Source organism: Hyaena hyaena, unplaced genomic scaffold (assembly GCF_003009895.1).
Source record: "Hyaena hyaena isolate Hyena2069 unplaced genomic scaffold, ASM300989v1 scaffold_960, whole genome shotgun sequence".
Taxonomy (NCBI): domain Eukaryota; kingdom Metazoa; phylum Chordata; class Mammalia; order Carnivora; family Hyaenidae; genus Hyaena; species Hyaena hyaena.
The window spans coordinates 126,534-153,340 of record NW_024081589.1 but is presented as its reverse complement, the minus strand read 5'-3'; the positions used below and the strand labels follow the sequence as shown (position 1 = coordinate 153,340).

The 26,807-nt window shown below is 39.7% G+C and overlaps 1 protein-coding gene and 1 non-coding gene across 6 annotated transcripts in view; both read right to left on the bottom strand.

Annotated features, from left to right (window-relative positions):
• CLCN5 (chloride voltage-gated channel 5) overlaps positions 1–26,807 on the bottom strand; it is a 256,472-nt gene that overhangs the window by 133,450 nt on the left and 96,215 nt on the right. The window lies entirely within an intron of this gene.
• On the bottom strand, positions 8,768–8,851 carry TRNAE-UUC. The gene has a single exon. It is a non-coding gene; the product is annotated as a tRNA-Glu (tRNA).

Sequence of the window (26,807 nt, the reverse complement as noted above, 5' to 3'; positions counted from 1 at the left end):
TGAGCATGCAAAAACACCAGTGAGATAACTCGGCTCCTACTTCTATTCCATCTTAAATGATAAGAATAATTTTCAAACTGGAAATGGTAGGACAAACATGAATAATAGTTCATCAGAGCCCAACAGATGCTGAGATACAGAGAACAGCAAGCAGGTGAAAATGAATTTGGGTCCATGGGCCCACATTGAGGATGGTCCATGGTACTGACATAACCAATATCCTGATCGAGAAGTCACTGCTGGTAAGCTCTGAAAAATCCTGTCCCGCTACAAAACTGAAGGAAGACTGTAGTTTGACAATGGCCCAATTTTCTAAAGCCAGATATTTCTCTCCCATCCAAGTAGTAATCAGGCCCGACCCTGCTTAGCTTCCGAGATCAGATGAGATCAGGCAAGTTCAGGGTGGTATGGCCATAGACTAAAGACAGATGTTTCTAAAAGAGCTCAAAAATTGAAGACTACTGATCTTGATGGAAAACACAGTCTGTGGGAGAGTATTAAACTGATGGTTATGAGCAATGATCAGGTAGCCAGACTGGACGACTGAGGTAGTGCTCCCAACTAAGTGTTTTTGAGTTTCAGTAAGTCACTGCAGACATTTCTCCCCATAGAATACGTTCAAGTGAAACTCAGTGAGATGTGTCCTACACTGTTATACAGGTAGGTTGATGTATGATTGATTGAATAACCTTACTCAAAAAGAATGCTAATAGAATGCTACTCAGAAATAAAAAGGAATGAACTTGGATGGCCCTCAAAAAATTATGCTGGGTGACAAAAGTCCATTTCAAAAGGATATATATTGCATGATTCTGTGTATGTGACATTTGTAAAATAACATAATTAGAGATGGAGAACAGTTGGCAGGAAGTAGGCATGGTGGGGAGAAGGGATGTGGCTATAAAGGGGTACAACAAGGGAGCCTTGTAGTGATGGCAGAATTAAGTATTTTGATTGTGGTGGTGGTTACACAAATCCACATATGTGATAAAACTTCATAGAGCTACACACACACACACACACACACACACACACCTACACACAATTTCAATTAAGCTCTATGGATTGTACCAATACCAATTTCTTGGTTTAGATATTGTACTATAGTTGTGTAACATGTTAACATTGGGAGAAAATGAAGGAAGGGTACGGTGCATGGCACTTCTCCACACATTTCTTTGCAACATCCTCTGAGTCAATAATTATTTCAAAATTTAAAAAAAAAAACATTTTAAAGGACACTAATTAACAGATCAATGCCAACCTCACAAAAGGAGATCTAGTTGCTTACCTCAGGGCTCTGTACTTATACTACTGACATACCATTTTTAACCCAACACATTACAGAAAACAGAGAAACCATGTTCTCCAAGTTTATGAATGATAGAAAGCATATAGACACAGGTAATCTGTTTTCAAATAGAGCTTGTATCTAAAAATATCAACACGCTGGACTAAGAGCTGAAATATAACAGAGACAAAGGTAGAACCCACCACTGCATTCTCCAACACACACCATAGTGCCTGGCACAGAGATGGCTGAAAACATTATCTGATGAAAAAATAAGTAAATGATGTTTTAGAAATATTCAACAGGTTTAAATAAAGTAAAATAAAATATTCAACAGGTTTAACGGGACTTCATCTGAAAAAGGCTCTTGAGCCAGAAGAATGATAATATTCCCTCAAACTGACACAATATTCCAGTTCATTAACAAAGTACAGATTTTTTAAAATATTTATTTTCAGAGAGACAGAAAGCAGGGGGAGGGCAAAGAGAGAGAATCCCAAGCAGGCTCCACATGACAGCACAGAGCCTGATACTGGGCTCCATCTCACGAATAGTGAGATCATGACCTGAGCAGAAATCAAGAGTCAGACACTTAACTAACTGAGCTACTCAGGCACCCATACAAAGTATAGATTTTTTTAAGGGAGGGAGGAGGTAAATATAATGTTATCACTATGTTCTGCACTATTCTCACTGCATATCTAGAACCAAGTCAAGTACTACACACCTTGTTTTAAAGGAGACATGAACAGGGGCACCTGGGTGGCTCAGTAGGTTAAGCGTCCGACTTTGGCTCACGTCATCATCTCATGGTTCATGGGTTTGAGCTTGCGTCGGGCTCTGTGCTGACAGCTCAGAGCCTGGAGCCTGCTTCAGATTCTGTGTCTCCTTCTCTCTCTGCCCCTCCCCTGCTTCCATTTTGTCTCTCTCTCAAAAATAAATAGACATTAAAAACTAAAGGAGACATGAATAAAGCAGAAGCCATCCCAAGTAAGGCAACTAAGATGATTATCTAGAAATCTTGTTATATGAAGAATACTATAAGGAACACGAGCTGTTCAGCCCAGAAAAGATGATATCTGGCAGGTGGAAGAGAAAAGTTAGATAATAATTACAATGTAGAACATGATCTAATAGTACTAAATACTCTATTGTATGTAGCATGGCACTTCACAATTTACAGTGTGCTTTCACACTTGTCTCCTTACCTGTCCGCATACCTGAAATCTGGCAAGCCAGGGAAAAGGTTAGACTTTTTTCTGTGGCAGCGCAATGGTTAGAGATTACAAAGAGATTTTGGCTCAAAATAAAGAAGGATGTTCTAACATTCCAATCTTCGTGTCAATGAAATATTGATAATGGTAACAGTAACAAGAAGGTTCTGATAGACATAAAGAGTACTACATATTTATTATCGGACTTTGTCTTCACAACTGCCCTGTGATGTGTGTATCATTATCCCAATCTTGCAGATGAGAACACTAATACACAGAAGGGCCAAATAACCTGCCCAAGGCTATAACCACAGCTAGTCAAGTATCAGAACTAGAATTCAAATTCAGGCAGCCCCACTCCAGAACCACTACTTGTGAAGTAACTGGAACGATTACCCAGTAAGGTTAAGGCAGGGCAAGCAGACTGCTTAGCCTGAGTCAGAGGCTGGACTAGATCAAATGTAAGATAATAGGATTCTAGGAGTCCTGGCTGATGGGCTAGTTTGGCCTGGAAACACAAAATGATGCCCTTCTGGAAGTGGTATAGCTCTAGCCCAAAAACAAAAAAAAAAAAAAAAAAAAAAAAGGAAACATTTTTAAAAACCTACAGCTTACTAGGAAGATAAGGGACACTGCTGTCAAAAACCTTTCTTACACATATATTTTCTGTCTTTTAATGGCTCTTTATGTTATTCCACTATAACTCTGCTCTCTTTTGCCTTTTTGCAGAGTATTTTCACATTTCTGCAATTTGGTTTTATCCTAGATTTATGAGTAAGGGGGGAAAAAAGCATAATGCAATGTGCATAGGTACTAAATGAGCTATGATACTGTCTGTTCTACCTGGCCCCTAAACTGAAACCAAATAAGACAAAGCAAAACAAACAATAGAAAATACTATCTGTAAGGCCCTAAAACAGGCTGTTTGAGAGTGAAAGCAACAGCATTAATGCCCAAAGAGCTAAGACAGACCTCGCAGATAACAGCACAGTTCTCTACACATTTGGATCAGGTTTGGTTCTACCAGAATCTGCACTTTGAAAATCCAATAGAAGATTAGTGTCATCATAACTGAATCACAAAAGTTCCTGTGAATTGTTTCCTATCCCAACCCCTGCCCCCATCAGCTTATACAACATATGTTAAAATAGCAAAGCTCACTACACTTTGACAGTTTTAATTAACAAGTTTTCTCTGCTTGAACCACATAAATTGAGATTTCTACCTCTAGGGAAATCAAGTAGGGTTTTCCTTCATTAAAGATTAAAAAAAGAAAGAACCCTGACATGTTGGAAGTCAGTTTAATAGTTGCTAACTTGAACTGTCTTTGGAGTATGTAGCACATGGTTAAAAGTACAGATGATAAAATATTGAGTCAAATCTAGATAAATTTCTGAGAAATAAATTAAGACAGAGGAAAATAAACCGAGATCATCACAATAAGCAGCCTGTATTCGGAAGCAGCCAAATTATCTCAGACTTTTACCAATAGCCATGCTTATAGCACCTCAGGGAACTGTCTCAATAGCTGGTCAGAAGCCTCAAAACAAACACGCCAATTCTGTAAAATAAAAGTGCTCTGAAGAGAAGGCTCCATTGCTCAGGGGTTAGAACACTGATATTGTAAAAGTGCTTTGATGGATTTCTACAGATAATTTACACTCCCATCCACTGGGTTCTAGCTAGTGTTTAAGGAACGGAGGTTGCGACAAAGGGCTGTGGGGCTTTGAATGCTTTATAAACATGGAAAGCAGCCAGCCAGCAGTAGGAGGATGAAGTCTGAACTGACCACAAGGGCAGAACTTAGAAAAGGCAGCCAGATGGGTGAAACAGTGAGTGTGTAGGGGCAGAGGGGCGGGTAGATATTCTTATCTAATTATCAGAGACCTGTTTCATATACCATGTGAATGGCCAGTTAGCACGAGACCCCAAAGTCAAGCCCAAATCTACCTGCCTCAAAAGAATGAGCACTAGTCTGTCAGTAGTAAGGAACTGCTCTGCCACTAGCCAGCCTAGTGACTCTGGATAAACTACAACTTAAGGCTCAGTTGCCCCATTTATAAAACAAGAGGAGCGGCGATGTTTGAGGGGAAAAGTTAGTTTTTGACCTCATATCTCATCCCAAAGGAAATGCCAGATGGGAGTCAAGATTTAAATGTAATTAAAATAATAAATATTACTGTGAGAAATAGGTCCACTCCTGACATTTTCAAAGCCAGAGACAAGAATATAAATGCAGGCTCACAATCCTCCTCCCCTGGCCCCACTTCTTTCTGGTTATAATAAAAACATACTAATTTTTTTTTTAAAGAGAAGAGATTGATTATCATTTCTAGAGGCTTCGTTACTAACATTCTACACAGAATCTCTTTAGGAGATTCTGTAACATTTTAGGATTATATGAAAGGAAAAGCTAATGAATTGTATGATATTCTCCACAAAGCAGGAAGGAGTCAATGAACCTTCTACATTAATGGAGCAAAACCTTATTAGCATAAAACAAACAAAAATTCACCTAGAAGACAAAGGCCCTGCAAGTATAAACAGTCCCCATACTTAAGGCTATATTTTATCTTGAAATTAATATTCCAAAGTCTTTTAATGCCAAATGACTTCCACACAAAACTAAACCAATCAACTTGATGAACAATTGGTACATGGAAGTAAAGGACAGAATTGAACACAATCGTTATTGGTGGACGATGAGGAGAGTACTTTTTCCATGTCTTTCATTTCGAAGTGGAGAATCTTCTGTCAGGGTAATATTTCTGCCTCTTTCTGCCCCTATACTTACTCCTCCTCATGCTACCATTATTTGCTTGAGACATTAGACAACAACTTATAAGAATAAATTCATGTTAAATCTAAATTTCAAGGCTGGCCCATTGTAACCATAGTTTAAAAACAACTTCTCTGCCTGCCTATCCATCCATACATACCTAAAAACAAATGCATAGACACAAGCTATGTGCTTAAGCAACACTTGCTGCCTGGCTGATTCAGATCAGAAATCAAAAAGACTTAGATAAGTAGTCTGTTTCATAACTGGAAGTTTGTAGGTATATGCAAGAAAGGGGTCTGCTAAGTGAGACATAATAACATAAATGGGCCATTAAAAATCCCCATTTCAATATATCAGACCTCTCTCCATCTACCATGCAGAGCTTCCCTTTGTCAAGCAGGAAACCTATTTCTGCATGTCCCTTTGAATACAGAGGGGTCGTCTATTAAAATCCTACCCATCTTTCTCCAACCAGCTCAAATGTCACCTCCTTCCCAAACTTCCCCTACTCCTCACCATAGCTGCAAATGACTTCTTGTTCACTTAAGATTCTAAGCGCTTTGTTTCTACCACTCATTACATATGATTTAATGTAGAGTCATATGTGTACGTGTATTTTTACTGGATTATAAGCTCTGTGATGGCACAGTCCAAGTGGCTTTTTATCTGAGCCACATTATTAAGTGTCTTAACACAGTTATTCAGTAGATGTGTACAAGACTAAAACTTTAGAACTCACATAAGTTTAAAAGCATCCTCCCTCCCCATCCCTTAATAACGCAAGCATTAGAGAATAGACCTAATGTCCCACTTACAGACTTACTGATTACAGCAGCAAACTATAGCCTAATATCTTTTTCTTTAAACTTGAAGACATTTTATATTTTAATATAATTTATTGTTAAATTGGCTTCCCATACAACACCCAGTGCTCATCCCAACAAGTGCCCACCTCAATGCCCATCACCCACTTGCCTAAACGTCCATCAACTGATGAATGAATATAGAACATGTGGTTTATATATACAATGGAATACTACTTGGCAATGAGAAAGAATGAAATCCTTCCATTTGCAGCAACTTGGATGGCCTAATATCTTTAACATTTTTAAGCCTTTCTCAGCTTTTAGTCTCATGTACATGACAATAGAGTGAGAGATAACCCATCTGTAGGAGCTAGCTTGATAGAAGCTCTAGAGAAGTGTCACCTAAAAGAAATATAAAAACTCCAGCCACATATACAACTTTAAATTCCCTGGAAGGCACATTAAGAAAAGTAAAAAGAAACAGAGTGAAATTAATTTGAATAGTAAATTTCATTTAACCCAATATATGCAAAATATTAACACTTAAACATATACTCAATATTTTAAAAATAATTAAAATGCTTTATATTCTTTTTTATCATATTAATTCTTTGACATCTGGTGTGTATTTTCCATTAACAGCATATCTCAATTCATGCCAGGCACTATTTATTATCTTATAAAAAAGCTAACTACTTATTGTCTCCTTGCCTCAGTTTCCTCTATTTAAAAATGAGAATAACAGCATTTACCTTATACAGCTGTATTGAATTTTAATAATATAATATGCGTACAAGGGCTTCAGAATAGTACCTGGCAAATTGTAAGGGCTCAATAAATATCAACTACCTTCATCATTATCATCACTATTTACTATATGAAGAAAATGACCACACAAAGAAACAAAGCATATTTCCCAAGTTCATAAAGCAAATCAATGCTGCCTCTATTCTCTTTTGAACGGTTGTCTATTAAACCATGCAGGGCAGCTGGGAGCAATGGAAAATCATATTTTTTTTACCCGTTTAAAATTCCAAAGTGCAAGCCAAATGGAGTTTGGGAGCCAGCCCAAAAGCCAACATTCTTCAAAATGGTAGCTTAGAGAAATGCCATCCAGCTGTGTTAAACTAGCACCCTTTCACCCTACCACTTCCTTCTACCACTTCCTTTAAGCTGTCCCCCACTTGCTGTAATACTGTATCCACACTGATAGATGAAAAAGTATAGCTCCTTAAGATTCATGTTGCATTATTTTGGGTTATTTTTGTTGTTGTTGCTGCTGTTGTTTTAGATTACTGTTAAGGTTAAATGTTCTTGAATATAACTGCAAAATGGCCTGCACCTAAGACCATCCAATCTTTGACATACCTGATCCTGCTCTTCAGGACTTAAAGCAGAGAAGCATCAATACAAAAGCAATGGCAAAAGTGAAGGAACAATGGCCTAGAAATCAAGTTATCTGATTTCTAGACCAGGTTATATGATTAAATCAATACATGCCCTTGGACAACTCACTTCAACTCCTGAACTATATCTCAGTTTAAGATAGGATCACCTGCGATATTCAGGACTAAAAATTAAAACGCAGTGCACCAGAGCAATAACCCAAGATAAAATTGCATCAGATCTTAGCAAATTTGTTTGTGTCTCTTAAAGAGAAGTTCCTCTTGACAAAGTTTAGAGATAATTTCCATTAATAACCAAATAATTAGAATACCTAGAAAATTAAGTAATGTTCATCTATCTGATATTGATGCTGCTATCACTGAAATCCAAACAAACATCATATCTTCCACGGTTGAGAACTATAGGAAATCAGCATAAACACAAAAAGGCATCAATAACCACCTCCATGGATCTCCCCCTAACCTCAAATTCTCTGGAGCAAGGTTTCTCAACTTCAGCACTCTGCCATCTTGGATCAGGTAACTCTTTGTTGAGGGGGCCTGGCCTGGGCATTATAGGATATTCAGCAGCTTCCCTAACGTCTACCCACCAGATGCCAGTAACATCCCCCACAGCTGTGACAACCAAAAATGCCTCCAGACATTGCCAAATGTCCTCAGAGGAGCTAAACTGCTCCTAGGTGAGAACTACTACCATGGATACTCTACCATGCCTACCGTGAATTCCTTTAGAATTAAGATTATACAGAGACCTGCAATTTTCAGTGCATCATTACTTGTGACACAGCTTCATTAATACAAGATGAAGTAGTCAACTTCCACTGTCAATTTGAATTCTCAAAAGGGATAACCTTTCCCCATTAATTTGCACTTAATAAACATAGAGTGGAAAATAATTTTGTAAATGACCCATTACATTGTAGAGGTTATCAATATACCTTTTTCAGAGTCAAAATAATGTTTCTACACAAATAGTGATGCTGGTAGCTGATATTTTAGACTAAGATATTTAAGTTTCAGAGCCCATGATTTATTTCTTTAACGGTAGTACCCTGGTTTAATTTACTGATCACAGTCTGGTTCCCAGTGACTGGGCCCCATGCCCATTCAACTACTTTTTCTTTTCTTTTCTTTTCTTTTTTTAACATTTTTATTTATTTCTAGGAGAGAGAGAGAGAGAGAGACAGCATGAGCAGGGGAGGGTCAGAAGGAGAGGGAGATACAGACTCTGAAATAGGCTCCAGGCTCTGAGCTGGCAGTCAGCACAGAGCCCGACGCGGGGCTCGAACCCACAACCGCGAGATCATGACCTAAGTGAAAGTCAGACGCTTAACCGACTAAGCCAGCCAGGCGCACCTCAACTACTTTTTCATATAAAGTTTTGACAGAGTTTTGTTTTACTTTCTGGGGCAACTTATCAGCCATAAAATAACAGGATCAAATAACCACATAGGGAAGATCTACTCTTTAATGCTATGGGGACACAAAAAGAAATACGTTTTAGACACAAAAGAACCCAGAATAGAAACAACCACAGAAAGAATCACATCACCCACATGCCCAAAGTCATTTAGCTAACTAATTTGACATGATGATAGTGAAGCATTGAGTAAGGGTATCTTGATTGCAGCCACAGAAGAAAAAACTATAGTTTAGAGCTCAAGCTATGGGTCTGGGACTCGACTCCTAAAATAAAGGACACCAGCTTGATAATGGTGGTTCCCTCTGAGGAGGAGGCTGAAGGGACACTTTCACTTTTTACTCAAGATATTTCTATATTATCTTAAGATAAACATGTGATCATGTATTACTTCTATAATTAAAAACCAAAAAAGCTAAAGCGAGGAGAGAAGACGAAATCGCAGAGGGAGAGAACATAAAGAGAGAAAAGGTGAAGAACTCGACACTCCCAAATATGGACATAATCAGAGGGCAGAAAGAAGCAAAAGCAAAGAAGCAGCAGGGGAGGCAGGCAGAAAGAGAACTAGAAGAGTACACTAACTCTGTGGCCAAGGGAGGGAAGTTTCAAAAAGGAACTCAACTGTCAACAGAACCAGAAAGGGAAAAGGGGAGACCAAAAACATGGCAGTGCCGAATTCAGATCTGAAACGGGCTACTTAAAAATCATAACCTTTCCCCTCCATATATCCCTCAATCTTTGAGAAAACTGAGGCCCAGAAAAGTTAAATGGCTAGCTAGACAAGTATTGGTAGCTAGAGGGCACAGCAAAGGAAGACCACAACATGTTTATGGACAGGCTAGCAAAGGGGTCCAGTGGAAACGAAGAGAAGATACCAGAAGAAAAGAGGGATAATTGGATAAGGAGTACCTGGCATAGACAGGAAGAGAGGGGAATGAAGGCAGAAGCAAACAAAAACAATACAACTTTCCCTCTGGAGCTGGATAATGTGTTTCCTTTTCCATTTGGGGTGTTAGATAACAAGGTCAGGGGAATCACTTAAGAGTACCTGGATTTCCCCAGAACTCCACCCTTGGCACCTTTCCCCTCTCACACTATACACTTACCCTAGGCTCCATTTACTATCTATACATGAAAGCAAATCTCTATTTAAGCCCAAACCCTCTCCTAAGCCACAGGCCCACAGAAGATGAAGCTCTATTTGAATATCTACAGCCATCCAAACTGAAATCCCCCTGACCACTATTCTACTCCTGCTCCAGTGCTCTCTGTCTCAATAAAAGGCCCCGCATGGTGATTTTAGGCAAATTATTAAACATCATCTCTCATTACATCTTTGTAAGCAAGATGAAAGAATCATTTGCCAGATGACATAGAAGTTAGAGTCACAGCTGCTAGAACAACCTTACCCAGTGAGTGTCCATTAGTGGATTAATGGTAAGCTGCTAAGTCTTCAATTAGCCTCATTTAGTTCTATGCCAAGTATACCAGACACTTGCAAGTAACCCTCAATAATGCCTACCTCCTTGTGTTCATGCCCTTATATAATCCCTTTGCCTTTAGTGTGAGAGGGACTCATTAACTAGCTTCTAGCCAATAGAATACAGTGAAGGTAATGCGAGGTCACTCCCATGATTAGGGTGTGTGTGTGTGTGTGTGTGTGTGTGTGTGTGTACACATACATACAGTAGTTCCCTCTCCCTTATCTATGGAGGATATGTTTCAAGGCCCCCAGTGGATGCATGAAATTGTGGATAGCACCAAACTCTATATATACTATGTTTTTTCCTATACATGGATACCTGTGATAAAGTTTAATGTATAAATAGGCACAGTAAAAGATTAACGACAACAATAATAAAAGAGAACAATTATAACAATATACCACAATGAAAGTTATGGGAATGTGGTCTCTCTCAAAATACTGTACTGTATTCACCTTTTCTTCTTATGATGATGGAGATGATAAAATGCCCACGTGAGGAGATGAAGTGACATGAATGAACTTTGACAATATGTCAGAGAGAAGAGCATTTGCTTCCAAACCGAGTTAATTTGGGAAAACTGAAACCACAGGTAAGGGGGGATTGTTGTAGAAGGGATTCCTTTTTGCTACCATGACACAGATTTTATTCCTTGCTTGCCTTAAAGCAAGCTGCTGTGAAGTGCCTCTGGAAAGGACCATGTGGCAGGGAGCTACAGGTGGCCTCTAGGAGCTGAGGGCCTCAAACCTCCAACCATTAAAGAACTAAATTATGCCAAGAGCTATGTAAACTTGGAAAGAGATTCAAGCCTAAGATGAGACTATGGTCTCAGCCAACATCTTGACTGCAGCCTGAGAGACAGAGCAAAGGACCTAGCTAAGCCATGACTGATTCATGAACCACGGAAACTGTGAGACAGTAAGTGGGTAGTATTGTTTTAAGCCACTACAGTTGTGGTCATTTATTATGCAGCAATAGAAAACTAATAGACCAAGCAATATTTTGTTACTTAGATCAAGAGATTTATGAAGTATGTATGATAATGCTAAACCTAACAAGAGGAAAAAGAAATATAAATTTAACTATGTTAATGTCCAAAAAAAAGCCAAAACAGAAAGGTAAGAGGAGGAGGATGAGGAGGAGGGAGAGAGAGACAGATAGACAGACACTACTTAGAGAACAAAGCAGGCCTTGGGCTCATTATGAGCTTATAGTAAGATATAGTTACCAAAACCCCAATTCCATTTGAGACCATATTAACAAAGTATAATGTACAAAACAAAAGTAGAAGCGGTCTTATTGGGCCATATGAACTAAATCAAATTAATATTTCCTGTGTGCCTCCAAGGCATTAGGAAGAAGAGAGGGACATATATGTTCCTGTCCCTTGAGGATTTTTTACGGTATCTGGGGAGCTAAGATAAATACATTAAAAAGTTAAATCATAATAATTTAAAAAGCAGTTTAAGAGAACTATAGAAAAGATTAAGTTGTAGAGCAGGCATTAGAATTCATTCGGCAATTAAAGACGTTAACAGAAGCAGGAGACAACATACCATTACCAATATTATCATTGCATTGCCAATTTAATATAAAAGTGAGTGTACTCAATGCTGGGATTCAATTTCACATTACTGAGCTCAAGCATTGAAATTTTAAGAATGTGGAGGTAAAAAAATTCAAGCTCTGCTAATTTGGAGGCTTTTTAATGAAAAATAACATTACATTTTACAGATATGGGCAAAGAAAGATCAAATAATTTGTTCATGACTACAAGTCAGTAAGTCAATTGTACTGAGAAGCAGATTCTTTTTTTAATTTTATTTGAGAGAGAGAGAGCACACATGTGAGCAGGGGAAGAGCAGAGAGAGAGGGAGACCCAGAATCAGAAGTAGGCTCCAGGCTCCAAGCTGTCACCACAGAGCCTGACGCAGGGCTTAAACTCATGAACCACGAGATCAAGACCTGAGCCAAAGTCGTACACGTAACTGACTGATCACCAAGGAGCCCCAAAGCAGAAAGATTTTCTCTAAAGTCTAGAAGGCTAATGAAAATGCACATAACCTTTCTAGGTTACAATGGCTGCTTTTGGCTAACATAATGTTTTCACTAAGAGTTTGAAATCCTGAGTCATCCTTTACTCTTCTCCCTCCAAAGCAGAGCAGTAGTCAAGGTTTGTCACTTCTTCCTTTGTGATGTGTCTCCCATTTATCCCTTCCTTTAAACCCCCGAGGTCAACATCTTATATCCAGACTCTTATAAAGTTCTACCTGCATCTCTTTCAGCAATCTCCTAACTAACTGCCCTGTTTCCGGGTTCCACTATGTCCCTCCCATCTGTCTTACATAGATCCAGCCATGGCATTCTCTGCTCCAAGCCCTTCGACTGCCCCCATTGCTCACAGAAGAAAGTACAAATCTCTTAGTTTGGGGGCCACAGTTAGATTCAAGTCCTGGCTCTATGACTCGGGACCTCCTTTTTCTCATTTGTTAAATAAGGATAGTATCAGCTGCCTCATATGTCCTAGTCTATCTGGGTCAGCCACTGTCTAGGCCTACCCCATCTGATTAGCACACCACTTCACTCTCAGAAGTGCCCTAGTTATGACAATAAATAATTTGGTCAATAAAGGGTTGTTAGAGGGATTAAAGACACAATGCATATAATAGGCCTGGCATGATCCTTTTTTCTCATTCCCTCAAACACACCTTATACTTTGCTGCTTAAAATCATATCTATAACATCAACAGCTATAGAAGAACCTACCCCATATCACACAGTCTACCTCAGATGCTCGCTCCTTACCTTTGTCTGACTCCTGTGGTATTGTAAACCTCTCTTACAATATGTATCTAACACTAGCTTGGATCATGGTAATTGGTACACATGCTTTAACTGCCTCAGAAACTAGTTGTGGGGAAGACAGTTGCTGTTTCTCTTTCCTCTTAGTCGCACACGTGATACCTAATAGTGTCATCCACATATAAGATACTAAATGACTCACTTAAACTTAGAAATAATCCAGAACTTTAGCCACCGAATTGCATTTCACTCACCCATCAACCTTTTATTTAAGCCTCTGCTTTCTTGTTCCCCTGAGATCATTTCACTTGCTCATTAGTACCATTATCAGAGTACTAAGGGGACTCTATAGAAAGCTTTCTTCTTTCATAACTGGCCATCACCCTGATTGTTTTGGGGGTGATGGTGGAGGAGAATTCTTGGAGCAACAGACATAGGAATACAGAGCAACCAAGAGCACAGCTTCTACAGCCAAGCTGCCCTGGACCTGGGTTCTATCAGTTACAGGCTCAGAATCTATGTAAAGCACTTGGGGAAAGTATACAGTAAATAATCAAATAAATTATAGCTATTATTTTTCTCTTTCCTTCCTCGACCTCAGTCAAATCAAAATACTTTACTATGAAGTAAGGCCTCTGGGCAACATCCTCTACACAGGGCAGCCAAGTACAGGCTCTCAGCAGATACCAGCCCACTCGCAGCTCAGGTCTTCTCTTTCTAGAATATCTGGTTTCTTCTCCCAGTTCCTCCCTCATTTATGTCAACTCCAAACTAGGGCCATTTCTAACAGCTTCTCTGACCATCAACAAGAACAAGAATCTTCCTGTCTGGTTCTCTAAGCATAACTTCCAGCTCCAGGTTCAGGTTCAACCTCAAACCACACTCTAGGCAGCGCCTTGGGCTCTATGCTTCCACAAGCAGGAAATCTCTCAAAAATTACACTCTTTATGAGTACCCTCTTTCTATGACAATATACAACCTGAAATTACTGAGTCTTTCTCCTTTCTCACTGTTGTTCCCACCATTCTAGTCTCTGCCACCTGCCCAATTATACATTGCATGTGTACAGTTATACATCCAAGAATAAAACTTATCTTTGCTCCTTAATCCACTGGCCACAATTCCAAATATTAGCAAACAAGGGTCAGTTGAGAGGCTAGGGACTCTGGTCTCCAAACACACAGCTGGGTAAAGGAATTATTCATTATAACAAATCCAGAGGACATTCATTTGAACATTTCTTTTGCTTCTCGTATCTCAGGCAAAAGCGGTCTTTTGGTGGGGGGAGTGGGCTAAAATGAGCTTAAAGCATTTGAGGATTTAATCAACACTTTCTTATATAAATGGAAGGCAACTTATATCTTCTTCATTTCAAACATAAGACTATATCTGCATTCCTTGTCAGGACCTTAAGAAAAAGCTCAAGGAACTGTAGTCTAGCATTCAATTATACAATATTTAAACAAGTTGAACAAGAACAACAACTATTTATCCAGACACGAAGACACTTAATTGCTTAATTGTGGCCTAGAATACCATTACTCTGCAACTTAGGTATTAAAATACCTACATATCAAAACTAATGACACGATTAAAATTGGTTCATCAAAAAAAAGAACAAAGAAAAAACTAATAAAATCATGATTTTTTAACCTAATTTTCTCTCTTTCTTAGCATTAAGGTTTTTTTCTATAATGTTTATTTATTTTTGAGAGAGCGAGAGAGCGAGCAGGGGAGGGGCACAGAGAAAGAGGAGACAGAGGATACGAAACGGGCTCTGCACTGACAGCACCGAGCCCTATGTGGGACTTGAACTCATGAACCATAAGATCATGACCTGGGCTGAAGTGAATTGCTTAACCAAGTGAGCCATCCAGGTGCACCTTAACATTAAGCTTTAACAAAACCACAGACCCCCTAAGCCCCCTGGCCATGATCATTCCCTGGCAGTTTTTAGATGCCCTTGACTTGCCTCCTGTGCTTCAGACCTGACCTCTCACCTCAGCCATTATAACACCTTTTATTTCTTAGTATAATAGCATCAAGAAAAGAATCAAGTGAGGTACAGGTTTCATTAAATTTTATTATCTAAAGGCATTATAGCTTGTTGTAAACAAGTCAAGCAATATAGAAAGGTATCAGGTGAAAATGAAAACCCCTACCCCTGCCAACCCCTAAACTCTAAGGTAATAACTGCTGTTTCTCATGTATCATTCCAGAAAATACTTATGCATATGTATATACAAACTCATATCTATCTACCCTTTACCTCCTCCCTTCTTTCAGTTGTACGGATGGAATCATACAATATCATTCTGCACCTTTCTTTTTTTCCATTAAAATGTATCTTGGAGGGGTGCAAGCGTCCAACTTCAGCTCAGATCATGAACTCATGGTTCGTGGGTTTGAGCCCTGCATCAGGCTCTGTGCTGACAGCTAGCTCAGAGCCTGGAGCCTGCTTCAGATTCTGTGTCTCCCTCTCTCTCTGACCCTCCCTGCCCATGCTTTCTCTCTCTCTCAGAAATAAATTTTTTTAAAAAATGTATCTTGGACACCATTCCCTATCATTATATATAGATCTACCTCTTTCTTTTTCATGAAATGCACAGCATTCCATTGGGTGTACACATACACCATTATTAATATAACCAGTCTCTCTTGATGGACGTCAAGACTGTCAGTAGTGAAAAAGTAGCAACAATGAACCAACTATCATCCTCATAATAAGTGACTTTTGTGCACTTGCTTTTTAGACTAGATTCACTGAGACAAAAGGTATACACATCTTACATTTTCATAAGGATCTCCAAGTGGGCTCTAATAATTTATACTCCCTCTGACTCTGCACAGAAAAGGGCTCTTAATTTTTTAATGCTTATTTATTTTTGAGAGACAGAGCATTAGTGGGGGGGAGGGAGCACAGAGAGAGGAGACACAGAATCTGAAGCAGGCTCCAGGCCCTGACCTGTCAGCACAGAGCCCAACATGGGGCTTAAACCCATGAACTGTGAGATAATGACCTGAGCCAAAGTCAGAAGGGGGCTTTTAAATCAATCACCTGGTCTTAAATTCTTGTAGCTCAAATAGGGAACTAGATATTTTAACACAAAAATAGCAAAGCCCTAATGATTTTTTACATCTTTTATTTTAACACACTCTGGAAAGCCAAATGCCACAGTTGATGGCGGCCTCACCTTGCTGTGATTAACCTTGCCCTCGTCCAAATGCAAATTCAGGGGGTGCCATTCCACAGAATTAATCCAGCTCCTAAATAATGCATTCCTTAGGTTCGGAGATTTATTGAGTGAGTTGAGCACAGAAGAGAAACCTACATTGCTCCTGGTAATTCCATCCACAATTATCTCTAACACAATGGTGTCACATAAGGTAGTTTCCACTCACCCATAATTAGTTAAAGTCACTGGCAATGCAGGTACACTTTGAATATGTACAACTCAGCATATCAGCATATTCATGGTATGAGATGATCTGATTGAGAGATTTTGCTACTTTAACAGAGAATCGGGTTTTTTCCAGTGATAGTGAAAGGGTTACTGCACAGAATCTAGTGGCCCACATCTAGAATAACACTTGTTTAACACTGTATATATTGCAAAGCACCTTAGCATATCTTACTTCATTTAATCTTCATGGCAATCTTGGTAGAAAGGCAAGGCAATTATTATTCATTAAACAAAGATTCCATGAGCGCACAGTATGTTCTGGGAACTCTCTGCTAGGTAGCTGGCATGCAAAGATGAATGAGGCCCTCTCCTCATTCACTGTTGCCCTGCCTCATGCAATCTATCCCGGAAGCTTTCACACTGCACTTTGATACTGAGTAACATGGCCTACAAACCCTGTGACCAGAACCATGCCCACCCTTCCAGTTCGTCCTATGCCCCTGTATATCTCATTCACAATCGTCCAGCCACACTGGACCACACTGGGGAAGAATCCAGGTTCTTGCCATCTCAGGGATTTCCACTTCATTTCCTCTGCCTGGGATGCCCTTCCACCATCTCTTTGCCTAGATAGCTCCTACCCATCTTTTGGTCTCAGCTGAACTTTTCACTCCGTTCCAGACCCCTTCTCCCAATAAGTTCTATCTCACTTATTATTCTTTTTATAGGATTTTACTTCATATCACAATAATTCATACTGAAATGTTTATGCATTTGTTTGTGTGCCAGCTCCTCCATATGACTGCAAGGCTTAGGAAGGCAAGAATCATGACTTTTTTGTTCACTGTTCTAACCCCAGCACCTACCCAATGCAGTGCCTGACACACAGCAGACACGAAAACAAATGTACTGAACAAATACAGTCAATGCCCTCAAGAGGTATACGAGAGAGCAAGGAAACACACAAAGAAGGGAAAGGCTAATTTTACCAGAGGATGGGCAAGGTTTCAGGAAAGATAACAGAGAAGAGAGCTGATGGTGGAAAGTAGACATCTGCTAGGAATGCAACATACTGAAATGACCTAGGCCATCAGGAGGCGACTGCAGGCAGAGAAGAACAAGGGTTACACAGTGAGTCTCAGATTTTCAGCTTTGATATCTGGGTGGATGGTGGCACAATCATTCAATGGAGAAAATGGAGCTCTATTATTATTTATTACCAGGGTACAGAACCCAAGGAAAAGAAGGCCTTGGCAGAGTTGAAAATTTGAATGGCAATGATTCCTCTGCCCACCTACTTCTTACCACTCTCAAGCTAAATAGGAAAAACCATGAGTTCAACCTGGGAATATTCAGTGCTGAGTTATAGGAGGCCATAGGCCAGGCCAGGGCAATGGAGGGTGATGTGAGGACCAGAAAACTTAGCACACACAGGAGGGTTCTCTACATCTGAACACCTTTTTTGACCAGAAGATATCAATAATGTGATTTAATGTATGGAACTGTCAAATCACTATAATGTACACCTAAAACTAATATTACACTGTATGTTAACCAGGATTAAAATAAAAACCTAAAAATAATAATAATGTAATTTAATGGGCTTATCTTTTTGTAGGGGGGCTGGAAGAAGGAAAGAAAAAGATTCAGTGTCCTGAGTATCTCACATGCTTGGTAACATCTATTTCATTTCCACTGGATAGTCCCTTTCCTGAATTTATTTCTAACTGCTCTATGTTGCAATTTCTGGGTTGCTCTTCATGGAAGTAGTCAGGGCAGAAATCCTAAATAAATATAATAAAATGCTACCTAATGCCTGAATGGTATTGGGTTGAAAAGCATCAAAATATGCCATTACTTAAGGGGGTTACCTCATCCTAATAACTCTCCAACAGCTTCGCTGGTCTGGCCACAGGTCTATAACAGAAAGTAGGAAAAATAAGAAGGATCTGGCATTTGTTGCCACCCATAGTGAAACTTTCTAGTCCCCCCTTCCCCCATCCTGCCACACACAGAAGAGTATTAAATGAAACAGGAAGCTTTGAATCACAATTCTGGTTAAAACATAGCCTACAGTTTATTTCAAAAATGCCAACAGAGTGACAGGGTAAAAATAAAAAAACCTGGAAGCCTCGGTTAAAAAAAAAGTAATTCTTGGGGGGAAAAAAAAAACTAAACTTTTCAAAGTAGCAATAATGCATAGTAGGGAAATACTAACATTTAGCAGAAAATTATAAAACAGCCAAGCCTAGGGGAGGCAGTATATTCCAGTAGGGCTAAAGAGGAAGACAGACTGGCAGAGAGAACATGCTAAGCAGCACTTATTATCAGTAGCCTGGGGCATTGTCCTGGCTAGAGGCACCATGTGACAGCTGTGTGACCCACAATCAGTTTCCCTGGGCCTCAGTTTCCTCCTTAGTAAGATGAAATGTTTGAAATGGATCACCTTGAAAGATCTTTTCCTGTTTAAAAACATCCCTTTAAGGGGCACCTGGGTGGCTCAGTCAGTTAAGCATCTGACTACTGGTTTCAGCTCAGGTCGATCTCAGTTTGTGCATTCAAGCCCTGCATTGGGTTCTATGCTGACAGTGCAGAGCCTGCTTTGGATTCTCTCTCTCCCTCTCTCTGTCCCTCTCCTGCTCGCTTTCTCTGTCTCTCTTTCAAAATAAATAAACTTAAAATTTTTCTTAGTCCTTTTAAGAATATATCGATTTCTTTTTTCTGCCATGAATATAATACAGTCAGAACAGCTACGACAAGTGAGTATTTTGGTGATTTTCATTCTCATCTATAATCATGTGAGCCAAACATTGTCATATCCTTTTGCTGATTTTAATAGTAAAGGTCAACATTTGTTGAGTGCTTAACCGGTGCCAGGCAGTGTTCAAAGGCTATATATGTATTAACTCATTTCATCTTCCCAATAATCCTATGAGTAGGTATGATTATTATTAATCCATTTCACAGATGAAGAGGGTGAGGCACAAAGATATAAAATAATCTGCCCACAGGTAGCAGTGACAGCCAATACACAAACCCAGGGAGTCTGTCTCCAGAGACTGCACTTGACCCCTGATGAGACAACTGAGGCTTTCAGAGTTTAGGTACTTTGGCCACCACCTGACAGGGCCAGGTGCAGATTCAGGTGTATCAGATTCCAAGGTCCATGCTCCTTCCACAACCATATGGTTGAGAAGGAATGGCTGACTCTTAGAGAAACATTTTCTGAAAGATCATGTTTGTTTACCTCTTCTGCCCCACTGAGGAGTTGTAGAGGCAATAGTGAAAAGAGATGAAGAACGCTTTTCTTGTACCTGCCATAGGTGAGACACTATGCCAGATAAAGAAAAAAAGCAAAAGGGGGTGTTCTGTTTCCTTGTTCCTGCTCTAACAACATGACTTGTTTAAGAACCATGCAGATACTAATGTTTTGGTCAACAGGCAGGAGCAGCTGGCTTTTCCTCAAGATGGTGGTCCAACTATCAAGCCACACAGCTATCCAGATTTCACACTGAAACTCTGTCATCAACTCACTAACTGCTTTGTGATGCTCCCCCAACCCCCATGAGTTAGCTAAATCACCAGAGTGTTTACAGATACACTGTGATGTGCTAAGAAAAAAAATCCATAAGGTCAAAACATACTTCTTCAAATCTGAGTTTCTCATTGCAACTAAGTTTTATTACAGTTTTCCTCTGCCTTATTTTCATGCTTATCCTGGCATATTTTGCCACCTCACCTTATTATGTAACCTCCACATTAGAGTAAGTGTAATTTCCCAGTTTTTGCACAATCTCCCTGCCTGTCCCTACTCTCACTCCCAAAAGAGTTTCTGGAGTCAACAGGAGAGTCGACCAAAAATTACAAGAGGACTTGAGGAAGTATTAATAGCAAAAACAAAAACAAAAACAAAAAAAACCTACTCTGACCAAACCCTTGGGGTCTTGGTTTTTTTTTTTTTTTTATTATTTATAGGAGAGAGAGAGAGAGAGAGAGAGAGAGACAGCGCGAGCAGGGGAGGGTCAGAGAGAGGGAGTCACAGACTGAAACAGGCTCCAGGCTCTGAGCTGGCAGTCAGCACAGAGCCCGACGCGGGGCTCGAACCCACGAACCGTGAGATCATGACCTGAGCGAAAGTCGGACGTTTAACCGACTAAGCCACCCGGGCGCCCCTCGGTTTGTTTTGTTTTAATGTGGAGGAGGGGCAGAGGGCACAGAGTGACTGAAGCAGTTGTCCAGAAGCCCACACAATTCACTCCTGTGTGGCACTATCATTGTGTATCTCATTTTCCAATAACTTATTTTTTGATTACAAAAGTAATATATATTCATTGTATAAAATCTAGAAAATAAAAGAATGAAAAGGGGAAAAACAGAAGTGCATCCTACTGCCTGGAGATAGCCACTTTAACAACTTTGGTTCCTTTCCTTCCATTCCATATTTACCGTCACATCCACAGGTGTATGTGTAACAGGTAAACACAGAGAGACACAAAGAACCACACACTTAAACTTCAAAGATGAAAATGGAATCATCCCATACTCTTCCATTGTATCATGATGATTTTACACAGCATTAGTCTTGATATTTAATGGCCCAATATTTTACTATATTGACCTGCCATAATTTACTTGCATTCTCCTACTACAGAAACTGTGTCTTCAGTTTGTCACTATTATAAACACAGTAGCATATAAAGCTGTTCACGTATATCAGATATTTCCCTCAGAAGTTACACTTTTTAAAAAATTAGTGAGGAATCCATGTTATTTACAGGGAAATTGGAAGATACAAATAAGCAAAAACAAAGTCAACTCTCATTTTTTTAATATTTTTGTGCACATCCCCTCAGGTTTTTCTTATTATGGACACATACATGGATACAAACATGTATATTAAAATGGGATCATATTAATAAAAAAGTAACAGTTACTAATAATAGTTACCATGTATTGAGTACTTACCACATGCCAGCCACTGTGATTTTCTCATATTTCCAACCACCCTATGTTAGCTCAATGGTTCCCAAACTCGTCTACACACTGAAGCCACCAAGGAAGTTTCAAAAACCCTGTGGGCTATATCCAATCTCAAAGGATTGAGGATTTTAATCAACTGGGTGAGGCCTGGCCTTGAGAGGGTTTAAGAGATCCCCAGGTCATCCTAATGTGTGTTTGGAACTATTAGGTTTGCTGCTATTTTTATCCCTCTCTTACCAACATGGAAGTTGAAGAACACTCAGGTAATAACTTCCCAAAATTACCCAGCTGATAAAGCTAGGATTGCAATCTAACCCTAAGACCAGAGCCTAGACTTTTTTCCTTTCTTTTTAATTTTTTTTTATGTTTGTTTATTTTTTGAGAGAGACAGAGCTTAAGCAGGGGAGGGGCAGAGAGAAAAGGAGATAGAAATCCTAAGCCCGCCTTGCACTGTCAGCATAGACTCCAGTGTGGGCTCAAACCCACAACCCATTGCAATGTCATGACCTGAGCCAAAACCAAGAGTCAGACACTTAACTAAATGAGCCACCCAAGGGCCCCTCCCAGACTTTTTTTCTATTTGGGTATAGTTGATACACAATGTTATATTAGTTCAGGTGTACATTATAGTGATTCCACAAGTCCATACATTATGCTGTGCTCACCAGAAGTGTAGTTATCATCTGTCACCATGCAATGCTATTACAATACCATTGACTATATTCCCTACAATGTACCTTTCATCCTCAGAGCCCAGACTTTTAACTACCGATAAGTTGGGATCTGCTTGGGGCGCCGGGGTGGCTTAGTCGGTTAAGCGTCCGACTTTCGCTTAGGTCATGATCTCGCAGTTCGTGGGTTCGAGCCCCGCGTCGGGCTCTGTGCTGACTGCCAGCTCAGAGCCTGGAGCCTGTTTCAGAGTCTGTGACTACCTCTTTCTCTGACCCTCCCCTGCTCACGCTGTCTTTCTCTATCCTAGAAATAAATAATAATAAAAAAAAAAATTAAAAAAAATTTAAAAAAAAAAAAGTTGTGATCTGCTTCCCCCACTACCACTCATATAACATCATATTATGAACCTATTTCTATGTAGAACTCGGCATTAATCATTTTTAGGAATGATTACGCATTTATAGGAATGATACATTTGTAATCATTTATAGGAATGATATACTATGCTACTGTATTGCTACATCAGAATGCAAGTGTTAACCAATCTTTCCCACTATACAAAATGCTGCCGTGAATATCCTTTATCCTTATTGACACGCTTTTGTGCACATCCTTAATTACTTCCTTGGGATAAATTCCAAAAAAAAAAAAAAATGCTGGGTCAAAAGGTAAACATGTTTTTTAAAGCTTTTGATAAACACTGCCAAACTGACATTCCCACCATAAGTGTATGAGAATGCCTGCTTCCTCATGTCCTTGACAACAGTGAATTCTGCCCATTCCTTTCTTTTAAATTTTTTCATATTTATTTTTTTAATGTTTATTTTTGAGAGAGAGAAAGATAGAGCACAAACAGGGGAAGGGCAGCAAGGAAGACAAAGAATCTGAAGCAGGCTCCAGGCTCCAGCTGTCAGCACAGAGCCTGATATAGGGCTTGAACCCACAAACCGTGAGATCATGACCTGAGCCAAAGTTGAAGGCTTAACCAACAAAGCCTTTTTTTTAAAAAAATTTTAATGTTTTATTTATTTCTGAGAGACAGAAAGAGAGGCATCATGAGGAGGGGAGGGTCAGAGAGAGAGACGGAGATACAGAATCTGAAGCAGGCTCCAGGCTCTGAGCTAGCTGTCAGCACAGAGCTCGACGCGAGGCTTGAACCCACAAACCTTGAGACCATGACCTGAGCCGAAGTTGGATGCTTAACCGACTGAGCCACCCAGGCACCCCTGTCATTCCTTTTTAATCTTTGCAAATTACATTGGAGGAAATGGTATGCCATCTTAAATCTCCTTTCTTTGACTACCACTGAGATAGAACGTTTTCTCACATTTATTGGCCATTTAGATTTCTTCTTTTATGTATCTTCCTATTCTAAATCTTGGCACATTTTTCTACTCAAATATTTGTATTTTTCTTATTGCTCTGAATAATGAGTCTTGTTGCAACTGCTTCCAGTTTTCTCATTAACTTTATGAGGTTTGCAGGAATTTTAAATTTGCATACAGTTGATTACATTAATATCTTATTTATTACTTTACCTTTGATATTATGCATACAAATACCTTCCCTATCCCAACATTATATATTCTCCTATATTTCTGAGTTCCACTATCATCTCTCTTTTTCAAAAAGTTTTCATTCTTTAATGTAGCACTTCCCAAAAAGGATTACACATCAGAAATGTTTACAGAGTTGTGGTTTTTTTTGGGTTTTTTTTTGTTTTTAAATGCTCAGGTCCTGAGACTGAATTTCAATTTGGTTGGGGGAGGGATCTTGAGACCTGGGCAGGAATAGTTTTTAAAGTGTTATGGACAACTCTGATGCACCCCCTCCTTTATTAAGAAACACTGGTTTACACTTGTGGGGATGAGCACTGAGTGTTATGTGGAAACTAATTTGACAATAAACTATTTGTAAAAAAAAAAAAAAAAAGAAACACTGGTTTAATCCCCTAAATTTATACTGGTGTGATTTTTTTCCCAAATTACTTCAGCACATTTGTCAAATAAATCAGTTCATTAATTTGAAATGCTACCTTTATCCTAGCTGGCAAGCTCCATGAGAGCAGAGACCATATCTGCTTTTACTAACCACTGTACTTCTAGGGTTCAGTACTGTGCCTGGTGCACAACTGGTACCTAATAAATGATAATTGGATGGGCCCTGGGTGGTTCAGTCGGTTAAGCATCCAACTTCAGCTCAGGTCATGATCACACAGTTCGTGGGCTCAAGCCCCACACTGGGCTCTGTGCTGACAGCTCAGAACCTGGAGCCTGCTCTGGATTCTGTCTCTCTCTCTCTCTCTCTCTCTCTCTCAAAAATAAATAAACATTGGGGCCCCTGGGTGGCTTAGTAGGTTAAGCATCTGACTTCGGCTCAGGTCATGATCTCAGGGTTCGTGGGTTCGAACCCCGCATCAGGCTCTGTGCTAACAGCCAGCTCAGAGCCTGGAGCCTGTCTTCGGATTCTGTATCTCCTCTGTCTCTGACCCTCCCCTGCTCGCGCTATCTCTGACTCTCAAAAATAAGTAAAAAACATTAAAAAAAGAAAAAAATAAATATTAAGAAAATTGTAATGATAATTGAATAAATAAATAATACCCAACAACACGTGTCCAACCTCATCCAACCCCAAGCTGGCTAGTTCTCTTGTCAATAACTTCTTGACAATTAGACCAATAAAACTGACGGTTTTAATTATAACCCTGAGTTATCAAAAATATTTAATTATGCCCAGGAGACTCTGTTTAAAGTGGGCAGGAAATGTGTTAGAGGGCTTCATCAAATGAAGTCAAAATAATAATGTTGGCCATGTTTAAGGGGAATGAGAATTCTTTTTTTTTTTTTTTTTTTTTTTTGAAGAGTTACTTTTTTTTTTTTTTTTTTACAAATAGTTTATTGTCAAATTAGTTTTTACATAACACTCAGTGCTCATCCCCAAAGTGCCCTCCTTCATGCCCATCCCCCCCTCCCCCCCACATCCATCAGTCCTCAGTTTTTGTCAGCATTCAAGAGTCTCTCATGGTTTGCCTCTCTCCCTTTCCCCCACCATTTCCACCCTTCTTCTCCCCCTTGGTCCTCCGTCAAGTTCCTCCTAATCCTCCTATACGTGCAAACATATGGTATTTGTCCTTCTCTGCCTGACTTATTTCGCTCAGCATAACACCCTCAAGGTCCATCCATGTTGCTACACATGGCCAGATTTCATTGTTTCTCATTGCCATGTAGTATTCCATGGTATAGATAAACCACATCTTCTTGATCCATTCGTCTGTTGATGGACACTTAGGCTCTTTCCATGTTTTAGCTATTGTGGAGAGTGCTGCTATGAACATTGGGGTACATGTGCTCCTATGCCTCAGCATTTCTGTATCAGCGATACGGTCAAACGCAACAATATCCGTATCATAGGAATCCCAGAAGAGGAAGAGAGAGGGAAAGGTGCTGAAGGAGTCCTGGAACAAATTATAGCAGAGAACTTCCCTGACCTGGGGAAGGAAGTCAATGTGGAAGTACAAGAGGCTCAGAGGACTCCCCTCAGACGTAACCTGAATCGATCTTCTGCACGACATATCATAGTGAAAATGGCCAAATACAAGGACAAAGAGAGAATTTTGAAAGCAGCTAGGGAGAAAAGGGCCCTCACATACAAAGGGAAACCTATCAGAGTGGTGACAGACCTATCTACTGAAACTTGGCAGGCTAGAAAGGAATGGCAGGAAATCTTCAATGTGATGAACGGTAAAAATATGCAGCCAAGAATCCTCTATCCAGCAAGCCTGTCATTCAAAATAGAAGGAGAGATAAAAACCTTTCCAAATAAACAGAAATTGAAAGAATTTGTCACCACGAAGCCAGCCCTATAGGGGAATGAGAATTCTAATAAAACTCTTTGTGAAGCAACTAGATACCATTGACCCAAGAGACTAAGGAGGCTTGGCTTCTTCTAGCTCTTAGAGTTCCTCAGCTCCAGAAATCTGACTCTGAGCTTCCTTGAGCTGCGGATAGACCCAACCATTCCCTCCTCCATAAATCTGTGGAAAAACTGGAATAGGGAACCAGGACACCTGAGTTTTAGTCCTGTCACCACCATCAACCTGTCTGAGCATGGGCATGTCAATTAATCTCTAGGGGTTGGGCTAAATGGTTTCTAAGGATCTCTTCAGATCTAAACCTCTACCTAAAGACCCAAACAGACTACCACAGGGCAGGGCTTCCAAGGACAACCTGAAATTCCCTCCACAGAGCAGAGCCACAGGCCCACCCCCAGGATATAGCAAAGTAATAGTGACAAAAATAGTGGTAGTTGTATAAGTAGTAGCAGTAGTAATAGTAGTAACAGCAGCAGCTATTGCTAAATTTTAATGAGCACTTACTATATGCTGGGCAATATTCTAAATGTCTTACTACTAATAATAAAGGCACACACTTACATGGCACTTACTATGTCCTAAGTGCTTTGCATATATTAATCTTCAAAATGACCCTATAAGGTGCGTTCTATTATTATCCTCATTTTACAAAGGAGGAAACTGTGACACAGAGAG